The sequence below is a fragment of the Dasypus novemcinctus genome, chromosome 22, assembly GCF_030445035.2.
Source record: "Dasypus novemcinctus isolate mDasNov1 chromosome 22, mDasNov1.1.hap2, whole genome shotgun sequence".
In the NCBI taxonomy this organism is placed as follows: domain Eukaryota; kingdom Metazoa; phylum Chordata; class Mammalia; order Cingulata; family Dasypodidae; genus Dasypus; species Dasypus novemcinctus.
Window position 1 is genome coordinate 10,160,609 of NC_080694.1, and position 13,615 is coordinate 10,174,223.

Sequence of the window (13,615 nt, forward strand, 5' to 3'; positions counted from 1 at the left end):
AAATTTTTTGTAATAACATTTCAAAGTGAAATTTTTCCTAGAAGAAACAAGCTTGAAGAGATGAGACTACAAAGGGATAGAGACAGAACGATCTCGACTCCATGTATGATGGTTTCTACTAAGCAAGGCATTCTTGGGTTTGGAAGAGGTGACTTTTGATGCTGTTGTCCCTAGTTTTGTTTGTCTAAAAGTGTCCATTACAACTTCTATTTAAGGAAGCACACAAATATCTACTACATACATGAAAAGATGTTCTCATTCATTGATCATCAAGAATTTCAAATTTAAACCACACTAATATACCACTTCACATTCATAAGGATGGCTAAATTAATTTTTTAAAATGTCAAGAATATGGAAACCTTGTAAACCTCCAACATTGTTGCTGGTAATGAAAAAAAAATGTGCAGCCACTGTGGAAAACTGTTTGGCAGCTCCTTTAAAAGTAGAACTTAAAGTTTCCATGTGAACAGGTCTTATGTGGAGGCAAAGTGTCACCTCAGCCAGACAATGGTGCCAAGTTGTTTGGTCAAGCAAATACAGTGGAATTAATTGTGTTTTTTACAATGTTATGCTATTATTAACACCATTCTTTTTCAAAATCATTAACTGTCCATTTTCCCTGCCTCCCACATCCTATGATAACCTCTATAGTCTTCTTTCTGTGCCTATGAGCTATTTTTATTAGTGGAATCATACCATATTTGTCATTTTGTTTTGGGATAATCTCACTCAGCATAATCTTTCAACTTTCATCCATGTTGTAGATGCATCAGAACAGCATTCCTTTTTAAGATTAAAGAATAATCCATTGTATGTATATACCAGATTGTGTTTATCCATTCATCTCTTGATGGACACCTGAGATGTTTCTATCTTTTGAATTGTAAATAATTCTATTATGAACTGTGCTCGTTTGTCAGGGTTCTATAGGGAAACAGAACTGACTGGAGATATCTGTAAATAGTACAGGATTTTATTAAATTGTCTCATGCAAATCTGGGGATGCACAATTCCAAATTCTGTAGGGCAGGCTGCAAGCCAGGGACTCAGATGAAGGAACACATTGAATTCCCCAGGAGACATTGACTACCTGAAATGAGATGGGGATTTTCTCTGTAAGTGCTTACATCACATCTCCTTTTAAGGCCTTCACTTATTGGATGAGACTTAACTCCTTGCCAAAAGGTTGTCTCCTCCATTGACTGTAGATATAACAAGCCATCTATGCAATTAATCAACTGACTGATGATTAAAGCCCATGAAATGCCCTTCCTTGTATTACAATTAGCACAGTATTTCCATCGTGTTCCTAAGAATTAATATTGATGTCAAATATTTCATTTAAAATGTTTCTGTCCTAATTCCAAGTGTTATCATCACCAGAAATAACAGGTATTTGCAAGAAAAATACGGATAATATTTTTGGATGTTATCCAAAATGTTGGATGGATGAAAAAAACAAATCTCAGGATAAAATGCTCTCCTTTTTTCATCCTGACCTCTCTAAAACATAAGTAAAACTTTAATTTCTGCTGAATTAAATAAAAATCTGATTGAATTAAAGGGGAGTGGCAGGATGTGAATGAGGCAGATGGAGGAGTCCTCTCTATAAAAGCTCCTGATCTGTGCAGATCTGAGATACTGGTGGAAGCTGCTAGAGGCCAGAGGACACCCTAGTGGGCGTGAGGTATTTTTTTCTAATTTTAGTTGTTTTAATTTATTTTATTTTTCTTTACTTCCTAAATTTAAAGCTGAATGTGGAATCATGGTGTTCATTCAAACTAGCACTTCAAATATCAGAAGTCAGGGCCATAAAGTCTTTGTACATGTATTTATATATTATCTTTATTATCAGTGCTGGGAAATGCACACATAAATAAGGTACACAATTTCTCTAGGCATGTAAAATGAAAGATGCCAAAGTATATTGCTATTTAACTCTTGGAAATACCATTTTATGCACATTCCCCCAGGTTGTGGCCATGGCTGAGCACTTTAAAGAAGCAAGTAGATGCCTTGTCTGTTTGGATTATCTTGAAAATCCCACACACAATTAAAATGTGGCCATGTCTGCTGCCTGCACTGCATGAAGTCACTGAGGAAGAAGCCCCATGGGTGGGATTTTTTATGCCCCTTATGTCCTGTCTTCTCTCAGAAGGGTGACATCAAGCCCAATTTGAAATTGGGGGAGCTGGTTCCAGATCAGAGAATTGGAATTGAATCTGAGAACTATTCTACAGATGGACCCATGGATGCTGAAATTCCAAGGTGAAGAATCTAAGCCACCAGTTCCCAACCCATAGGGAGCCCTTGAAAACCAACTCTTGCAAAGGCTCTTTGTTAAATATTTAGTTGCATTCTTGCACCTAAAATTTCTCTGCCCCAAGACCCATTCTGTTTCTCATTTCTAAAATAGATTAGTACCACCTGGGATTTATCTGGGGATTTTCAATCAAGTCATGCCTTAGAATTCTGTTGTACAATACTATTGCCAGTGGTGGTTGTGGAATTTTGAAATGTGACTAATGCCACAAGGGGAAATGTTAATGTTTTAAATATATTGAGGTGAAATATAAGTTACTGAAAATAATTTTTACCTGTTTCCTGTTACTTCCTGTAATATATGTGTGGCTTACATTATATTTCCATTGGGCAGGATTGGCCTAGGCCTTAGCTTCTCAATCTTGAATATGCAGTAAATTACCTGGATCTTTTTAAATTCTGGTTTCCATTCTAAGGTCAAGGCTGTCCTGACTCTCTTGATTTCTCTCATGAGCCCACTTGTTAGTGCTGTTTCTATTTCCTGGACTACACTATGAGTAGAAAGTGCCTGTACCAATTTAATCTGACCCTACTGGGTGGTAGGTCCCGTAATTAGCAATGTTTAAAATCCTAGGAGATCCTAAACCCCAGTGAGTGAAGGCTTCCATGCTAATTGATTCACTATCATACTTCAGCTGTGAGTATTCTCGTGATCCAGTCTGGAGAGAGGTACATGTTTGAAGTGAATTATCTGAACCCAACTACATGTATAATGACACTACAGACATTAAGAGTAACTAGAGCTATGCCATTCCACAAGCCAGCTCATTCTAAGGTGCTGTCATTCCTTGTTCTTTGTCTTGTCACTACCTCTGTTATGTGGCATATAATCAATGGTACCCTGATGGACTTGAATATGATAAGTTTGCTGTGAGATGTATCCCAGGCTTCAATATCACTTATGAGAAAATGAGTTCCTTTATTTCCTTGGTGAGTGGACTTTCTGTCCCTATAAACTAATGTGGCATGCTGAAATCACTCCCAGTCCTTTTTTTTTTTAAGATTTATTTTTTATTTATTTCTCTCCCTTTCCCCATTCCCCCAGTTGTCTGCTTTCTATGTCATTTCACTGTGTGTTCTTCTGTGTCCACTTGTATTTGTGTGATTGTGATTAAAAGATGTCCTTTCAATTCTGCATGTTATACAGGTATTTACCCTGTCCTTTATGTTATAAATGACACCATAAAAGGTATTATTTTCCTATCATTTAGAAAATTTACACAATCTAGTAAGTCAAGTCCTAATGTTTATTTAATTCATAACCTACATACCATGTGAAGTTTGACTTTAAAAATAAAAAGAATAATATTTGGAAATTGACCAGGGAGTTTTGGACATAGTTTTAGATTGAGAATATAAAGAGAAAACCCAGAGTGTTTGACCATGATAATGTAGAATATTTAAAATGCAGTTCATATTCTGATTAGCCTAATTTTTGTATTTGTGAATAATGCACTAAATCATATTCCTCTATTTTTGGTGCAATGTGTGTACCTGTCAGGAAAAACTGTAACTCAGAGCACAAAGTAACTATCAATAAATGAGTTTATCATTCTATCTTGGGTTGTGATGGAGAAAGGGATGCTTGTGTTCATTACAGAACAAATTTGCAAAGAACCATTATCACCACTACCTGGCCTCAAAGGACAAAAGAAAGAGTGGAGGGTATCAGAGGTTGAAATATTGGTAAAGGTAAAGATATGGGATCCATCACTAATGTCACAAAAGGAAATATTTCCAATATCCCTATCAAGGAAAATCCTCACTTTCTGTAAACGGGAATTTAACAAGAGGGCAGACAGAGTTTCAGTGCAGGCACTCAAGGAAATTCCTTCTCTCAAATTCAATGTCCAGAATCCAAGTTCAGTAGAGAGTATGAGCTCTCTTTGTCAGTGAACAGCTTCTTTGCAAGGCCCAAGATCCCATTCTTTGTTTGTTCCAACTTCCACATCCCAGTAATGCCGGCCATGAATGAACTGAGAAGACCCCAGGACAGAGGTTGAATAGCTGAATCTCTCAGCAGGTACGTTCAACTTCTGTTTAATAGTCCCACATATCGCACTCCTCAGGTCATCAGAAATGATGATGAATTCATTGGCTGTGTCAACATCAAAGGTCATATCCAATGTTGAAAGAAAAAGTAGTTAGCTAGACAAAAGGATAGATTATAGGCCCATTCTTCACTTCTACTACAAAGGTCCATGTATCTAATTCACTTTAACTTGTTTAATTCTACTCTTTCCTGAGGAAGCATCCACGGATTCCCTAAGTAGGTCGAATTATCCTATATATGATTGTAGAACATGAATCTTGTATTCACACTGGGAATTCAGTTTTTAATGAGTAATGTGGTTATCTGATTAAAGAGTTTTCTTCTCATAAATGTGTTAGATCCATTAGCACACAGAGAAGTACTGGAACTTAAACTTTAATATATATGCTAGCATGTGTTGTATCAAAATATAAATAACATAGAAATTTTGAATGAAGAAAAACATATCTAAAACAGAATAATTATGAAATAGGAAACTTACTCTTTTGTTTGTTTGTTTTTGCTATACTATTCTCTATATCATGTTTTTGTCTAAGCAATTGTATTCCTGGCTTTTGTTTTCCTAATGTAATTACAAAATGAAGACATGATGCTAGGAGTCCTGATACTGTATGGGATGCCACTTATGAAGTCATGATAAAGGAGGGATTGACTGTGCTTGAATATAAATATCTTTGTAATTTGGCAGCAGCTTCAATTCAAGACTTGGAGAGGCTTGACCTTATGGACTGCCAATATCTCCATCTAGCCCTAATCAGCAATTCATAGGAAGCAATTGTTTGTCTTAATGTGATCATGTGAATTGAGCCAATGGGAATCTAAACATTGAAACTTTGGGACAGACAATTAATTACTTCACTCAGATCCATTATGACTTGGCCCAATGGAAGATGCTGAGACATGAATGACACAAGGAGAATGGGTTAATAAGGACAAAAAAGGCCTGGGAGGGAAGTGGATTTGGCCCACTGGATAGGGCATCCACCTACCATATGGGAAGTCCAAGGTTCAAACCCAGGGCCTTCTGACCCATGTGATGAACTGACCCACTTTTGTCTGTTCATGTGCCAAGTGAGCCCTGAATTTCAGCAGAGTTCCAACACCTACTCTACAGTACATTTGACTCACTCAGCACAATCTCCTCAGGAGGACATAGTCAAGAGGACTTTAGGTATCAAGGGTCATAAATGATTACTGAAATGAACAGAGCTGGGATCAGATGATTCCTGTAAATCTCATGGGTGATTCAGAATGTAGAATGGAGGCTGGAAGCTTGGGTGGGAACAGGAAAGCAGAGAGTGTCATTGTAATGGTCAATATGACAGCACCTTATATGTTACTGTGTGAGATGACTGGAGGAAGATTTTATTACTTCATTAATGAAAGTGTTTAGTTGTCTGCAATCATTAGCCATCAGGTAAAATAAGACCAGATGATTTATAGTTGAAGAAAGAACGGTAAAATACTTTTAAAAACAAAGCACTCCCATTATTAAATACTGGTGATATTGTGGAGAGGCAGAAACTGTTTTCCATTGGTGGTGGGAATGCAAAATGGCCCAGCCTCTTTGGATGATAGTTTACCAGTTTCTTGCAAACTTCAACATAGTCTGACCATATGACCCAGCAACTGTGCTCTTAGTTATTTATCTGAATGAGTTTAAAACTTATATACACAGAAAAAGCTGCACACAATTGTTTAAGTTCTGTTCAAGATTTCTGAAAAATAGAAGCAACTAAAATTTTCTTCAATAGGTGAATGGTTAAAAAAATCTATAAATTATCCATATAATTAATAATATTCATTGATAAAAGAAAAGAGCCTATGAAGCCATGAAAAGATATGGAGAAAACTTAGATACATATTGCTAAGTGAAGGAAGCCATTCTGAAAAGGATGTCAGTGTGCATTCAAATATATCTCATTCTGGAACAATGTGTATCACTATTATAAGTTGTTGATAATGGCATGATATATGGGACAAAAATGCAACTAATACAAATTTGGAACAATAGCTAACAGTAATATGGTAATATTCTTTCATTAATTATAAAAAAGTTACCACACAAATACTTAGACTCAATACTACAGGAATATGAAGGATTATAAGTTTTCCTGACACAATGAAAATGTACAAAAATTGATTGTGGTGATGGATTACAACTTTATTATTCTACTGAGAGTCACTGATTATGTATTTTCATGGATTATATAGTGTGAGAATAAATAAAAATGCTTCAAAAAACAAGTGGAAGAATTTACCTAAAAAATGGGAATGAATACAGTCAAATGCCATCTTATCTCCCTTAGCTCATAGTACATCTGTTTCCTTAACAAATATGCTTTCTAAGTTGTTCTTAATTAAACTAGAATACATGAAGTTTGGGCTCTGTCATTTTGTATTTGAGATAGAATGATAGGGGAACCCAGCAAAAAAAAAAAAATTAACAGGCAGATGAATATTTTCTAAATTAAAAACAATTAAATTTAATCATTTAAAATTAATTTGGCATCATCCACCCTGTCTCCTCATTTTCTTCCCTTTGCTCAAACACTGAATTTCTAGGAGTGATCACATTTCATGGGAAACCATATTAAAATACAGAAATTAGGTCTTATTACATATACATGTGTAAATATATGTATGTATGTATAAAGAAAGCAAGGATATTCATTTATATTTGGTATGTTTTGAGGTAGAGAAAATAACATTATATTCCAAGTATTTGAATTTGTAAACAAAGCTGTAAAGACACCAAATAACAAATAGAGAAAGGTAAGATATTTGATAGAAATTATAAAGAAAAGATTCAGGGCTGGTGCCAACAGAAGAAAGTACAATTGACTAGAGAATTAACAAACTCTATTTGTAAACAATCTCTGTTCTTTCAAACTGGCTTGTGTTTTACTGCTAGGTTAAGTGTTCACTCAGAGAAAGAATTTAATGGCTCATTTCTCACCTTTATAAACTATTCACATGAAATTGTAGCATTGATATGGAGAAAGTGGCCACAGTAATTGATGAGGGTAGGGAGAGAGAAGAAGAGATGAATGTGGGGGCATTTTTGGGACTTGGAGTTGTCCTGAATGATATTGCAGGGACAGATGCTGGACATTATATATCCTGTCATAGTCCACTGAATGGACTGGGGGAGAGTGTAAACTACAATGTAAACTATAGTTCATTGGGTGCAGCAGTGCTCCAAAATGTATGCACCAAATGCAATGAATGTGCCACAATGATGAAAGAGGTTGTTGATGTGGGAGGAGTGGGATGAGGGGAGGTGTGGAGTATTTGGGAACCTCATATTTTTTTAATGTAACATTTAAAAAAAAGAGAGACTGTGGGGGAGAAAACGGAGAAAGAACAACAAAAAAAAACTATTCACATGAATTATCAAATTTTTTTCAAAATCTTCACACATAACCCAAGTAAATCAAAACTATTTGATCTTACTAACCAAATTAAAGCACTGGTTACCTCTGGTTTTAATGTGCACACAGTAAATTTGTACTATTTTGTAAAAATGCAAATGTACTCATAACGAATAATATTTTAGGATTATAAGTGAAACTTTAAACGTATACTATATATTGAAACATGACTACTTTTAATAGATGAGGAAAACAAAATCTCTGAAATAAGCTTGTGAAATTAGTTAGGTTTAATCTAATTAAAAGGATAGCAATGCTGTATTTTGAAAAAATAGATTCTCAAGATTAAAGATATCTTTACAGTTATTGTGAACTTTAGATAAAAATCTCTTTCCCAGTCTTAACTCAAATTTTAATTATGTAAAAATGTGTCAGGTATGAAGAGGGGTGGAGGAGGGACCCTTCCCAATAAGTCTGAGCCATTGGAAGCTGCTAAATGTCAGAGGAGATCAAGCGCAGGCAATAGAAGTCCAATCTTAGGCAATATCTTCATATTTCTCAAATCTGTAGATTTTCCAGTTAAGATCTATGAAGATAATAGGAATTTATTCACTTGTTTACTTTCAAAAATGTTTTTTTAAAGACTGACACTGTGTCAGACATTTTGTTGGAAATTTACTATAATGGATCCTGCCACTCTGGGAATGGTAAGATGTTATATGGTTTCAGTTCAAAAGCTGCAGGAATGACATATATATATATTGCAATCAGATTGTAGCTTTCATTACCCTGGGAGGTGATGAAATTCAACTCCCTTAACTGTTTCTGCTTTCAATGCTCTCATGTAAGAATGCCAGGTTGAATCTGCCAGCAGAGCTGGGGTGTATTCCCATGAACACTGCTCTTCCTCTCCCTGAACTCAAAGAACCATGAAATTTTGTAAGTTCCCCCCCCAAAAGTTATACTGTTATGTTTGTGCTCTTATTGCCTAGTTCCAGATGTTGCGATAGTTGGAACAAAAGAACTTATTCATGTAATGGTTGTAACATGACAGAACTCATGGTTTTTCAACTTGGGGAAAATCTCTTACCATGTACATTTTCCTTGTCATGGACACAGCTAAACTCATACAAGAAGCCAAGCAGATGTTCCATCTGCCCAGCCTATATTGAGAAATATACCTGAAATGTGGGTGGATTTCTTCCTCCAGGGCATCAGTTAATTGCAGAAGATATCCATGGGATTGTTTATGTTGCCCTTTCTACCCTTCAGTCTCTTAAGACAATGATACAAAGTCCCATTTAACTTCTTGGGTGAGCTAATTTCCCAGAATAAGGAACAGGATCTCCACCTGAATGTAATTCTACAGAAAACCCAAAGATTCTAAAGATCCTAAGTAAGGAATGGGTATCATCTGAATTCATCCTACTAACAAAGGAGGAAAAAGTTATGCAATGGGCTCTACATCCAATATGAAAATTAGCTGGATTCTGGAACCTAAAATTATGTTTCACAGTCTTGAATCCATATAGAATCACCTGTTGATTTTTAATGAAATTTACTAATGTGTCTGAGTCATGGTCTAGACAGGGGATTCTCAAAACTTAAAGTGTGTTAGAATTACCAAGGGAAATTTTTAGAATTAGCCCAAATACAAGGTGTAGTTGCAAATTGTGGGAAACACACTTTTGTTAGTAAGAACACAGAACAACTGAATCTAATCTTTCTCTGGATCAATGACAAAAGTATAATGTTAAATCTTCCAGGTAAGGTTCTTCTGTAAACCCATACTTCTCTAAATATTTTTTTTAAATAAATCTCCTAGCTATATTGACATACAGAGTGTTGTGACACTTATTTTATCAATAACATTAGGTATTTTTAGAAATTAGTCTAAAAAGTAAATAAAAAACGGTACTGGGACCAAATGGAGCTGGAAAATCACCTATCCTTTAAAAATTTTGCCAGAAAATGTAACAAAAATGAAGACATCTTATATTCCAATAAAACATTTCCTGTGTATTTATCCAAACATTAAAAAACATACCCAAATTATAATTATGATTCATCACCTTACTTCAAACACTCTTCATCCATTTTAATCCTAATAGAGTGGAGTTTAGTATGTATTTTTATTCTGTTGGTGGTTTAACAAAACTGTGAACCCTATGTGTTTGCAATTGATTAGAACTATGAACCACAAATTAAATTAATCACAGATTCTCTTTATTGATATTTTTGTTTAATATTTCTTAAATTTGCTTATCTCAAGTTTGGATTTGTTTGAAAACAGAAGTATAATATACATAATGACAACTGTTAATTTTATATTCCATAGAAAAAATGAATCTTAGTGTAAGATTCTTAGTATTTTCCTTCCCCATATAGAATCACAACTCAGATGGTTCTACTTTGCTTCCTTCTTTATATTTTTATCAATTTTACTCTCTTCAGTTTTGATATATTATTGTTTTAGATGACCCTAGATGACCAGGACTTTTGTAGGGAGGGTGAAAAATCAGGAGAAAACATGAAGGAGTAAAGATTGACTTCAAGTTATTAAATTGAAATTATTTACTCTCTACTTTTTGCTGGATACTCATTTATTTCATATTCAAAGTAAAGCCACAGTCTCGGTTCTCATTGTGGTTGTCTTAATGTCACAAACACAACATGCAAAATTATGTAGTGCAGGGCCCCGTTTTATCAGGGGTATTTACAAGTTGTCCTGGGTAAAAAAGTGAGGAAACAATTTTCTTGGGATATCAGGAAATGTTCCCGAAAGGATAAACTATTAATCAGGAACTTGAGTTTAGTGGAGATTCTGCAGGTCATCCTTCGGGTTTAAAGGTTTCTAGGCAGAGAAGGAAGGTCTGACCATGTATCTATGAATTTAAACTGATTATAAATAATCATGTGAGGATCAGGTAGTCACAATGTCCTTAGGTATCAGGAGACATAAATATGTCCAGAACTGAACAGTGATCACATTGATGCATCTTGGACCTCTGGTGGGCATTTCAGGAGGTAGAATGGTGGCAAGAGGCCTGGATGAGAACAGGGTATAGAAAACCTCTTTGTAAACATCAACATGGTGCCACCTAAAGTCCTGCTGTGAGATAACCTGCAGCACGTCTTATTAATCAATTAATCAAATGTTATCAAATTGTCTAAAATGGTCACTGAAAACCTAAAACATATTCAGGCTTATTATTTTTGGAGAATAAATGCCAAAATAAGTGAACATTTTTTAACAACAACCAATAAGATCTTGGCATTTCATTGAGGTTTTAGTACGAATGACAGAGGATGGGTGGATGGATAGATACTTAAAATGTATACAATTTATGAACTTTCTATATGCACTAGCTAAAATGAGAAGATTTGTATATCATAAATAGTGGAGAGTGAATATTAATAATTTTTACCACTGAAAGAATCTGTCAGTTAATGAATATGAGATTTTAAAAAACACCATCAGATTTATTAATGGTTAAGCATGAATGGCCCACAGATAAATATATATATATTATATATATAAATATATATAAATTAATATTAAGAATAGAATTTCCAGATTTAATTTTGTGTACAAAATTAATTTCCTCCCATGGATCAAATATTAACAATTGGAAACAAGGACTACTTTGGGAGATTGGCAAACAAAAAGAAATATCTGATGAAACAATTCATTTTTACTTGTTATCTAATGTATAAAAGATAACAGAATTTGGGTAATTATTTTGAAAACGATGAAATAAAATGAACATAATAGAAGACTGCAAAAGGCGTATGTTGAGCTAAAGGATATTTTCATGATGACTTTTTCAATATTTGCGTAATTCAAAAAATTAAACAATTGTGGTCATAATTGGCCCTTGCTTCCCATCCTTCTTGCAAACTCCTTGTCCCACCATTGCTATGGCAGACAGATTCGTACCTGGGGGTCATTGGAGCTACACCCTAAATGACTTTACACCAAGGATTAGAAGAGAAGGGTGTCACATATATCTGGGTTTCATATGTAGTTGCAGACTTTGCCCATCTCCTGCATGGAGCTAGTACTTCCCACACAGTCACCCAGGGCTACAGAAAGCAGGACCTGATTATGGAACTTTTTAGTCCAATTGGTCATAATTTTAGGACTCTGTGATTTTCAGTTTGCCTTCATGAGACATGAGTGCTTGGTATGTGCCTTTTTTGCTTTGAATTTGAAATGAAGAGAGTTTCCAATAAAAACCAGCAAATGATGACCATGGAAATAAAAGACAATTTAATTTAATCACAAATGTAAACTAACTCACCACTCACTCCTTCCTCCAACATACTACTCTTTCTTAATTTTTCCTTCTCCCTCTGCAAATACTGATCACCTACGAGTCATCTAGAACCACATGGAATCCTTTCTAAAGAGAATAAAAAATGTTAAAATAAAGGAAATGTATCATTTTTTACATATTATAAAAAGGAAATACCTTTAACTTTCTAAAAATACCATTAACTTTTGTTTCTGTAATTAACTAAAAGAAGACCTTGATTACTTAACTGATTATAGAGGGGTCACTTTAGGATTGAATTATCAAGCTTTTAAACCTGGACTTTGAAAATTAAGAGAAAAAACCCTTTTGAAGAAGTGACTAGAGAGTGTGATTTTAGAAAAGCCTTCTGAGTAGGTTTAATTTCTTAGTTCTAAAGAGGAGTTTTTTCTCTTCCAAACAAAAAGTATTTGGAGCTACCTCCGTTCATTCTATAAAGATAAATAATGATGTCAAATATTTAGTATTAACAGTTTCTGTCCTAATTCTAAATCTTATTAACAGGCTTAATATTCAATGTATTACCTATAGTGATAATATGGAAGCATTTTGTTTTTATTAATAGGGAAAAAAAACACTCTGAAGATAAAATGGTTTGCTTCATTTGTGGTTAACATCGCTAATTCTTTCATAATTAAATCAAACTTGATTAAGTTAAAGCAGGATGTGAAGAAAGTGGGAGTAGGGACCCTCTGCATAAAAGCAACTTGTAGACTGATCTCTCTCCAGAACTGAGCTGTCACTGGAAATAGCTGGAAGTGAGAGGAGAACTAAGGCAAGAAGACTTGAGTCCAGACTTTTGTAATTATTATTTTTAACTTCTCTGATTTCTATGAAGCACAGATTTGAGAAAGCAAGTTCCAGGGAATGGAAAAAGAAATGTTACTTCTACCAACTCAAAGCCAGTTTCAGTGTGTACCCTCAGGTATGCTTAGGATCCCTTCTCCAGAAGCAGTTGTCAAAATCTAAATTTCAATATCCAGACAGAAGAAATGAATATGCACCATTTTCCTTAATCAAATCACAGGATGGGCTACTCTACCAGAGGTGAATTGAGTTTCCAGTATTAACTTAAAATTCTCAGTTGCTGTTACGGAATTTTTTTTCCACAGTAGAGTTGGACGATCTGGGAGAATTGGAGCATATCTAACTCTAGACCAATGATGTACAAGAGATAGTGGCCTTGGCTGAAAACTTCAAAGTTTTTAAACTACCTAATCATTTCTGATAACCTGAGGACAGTGAAATGTGGGCCTGTGAAACAATCAGGAAGAACCTGCAGAATGATTCCAATCAATTTGTGTTCTTGACACCCCTTGGTTGACCTCTGGCTACCATGTGCCCAATATTTGCTCCTACAAATTTAGTTAAGGATGTTCAAGGCTTTCTAAGAATCTGTCCTGTGATGAATCTGGGCAATACCACTGTTTCAGTTTATCCTAAGCAAAACAAATAAAACTTAGAACACAACACATTTATTAAAAATGACTTGTGCTTATTGTTAAAATTTTTCTGCTTGTTTCATTCCTGATACATAGTTACAGCAG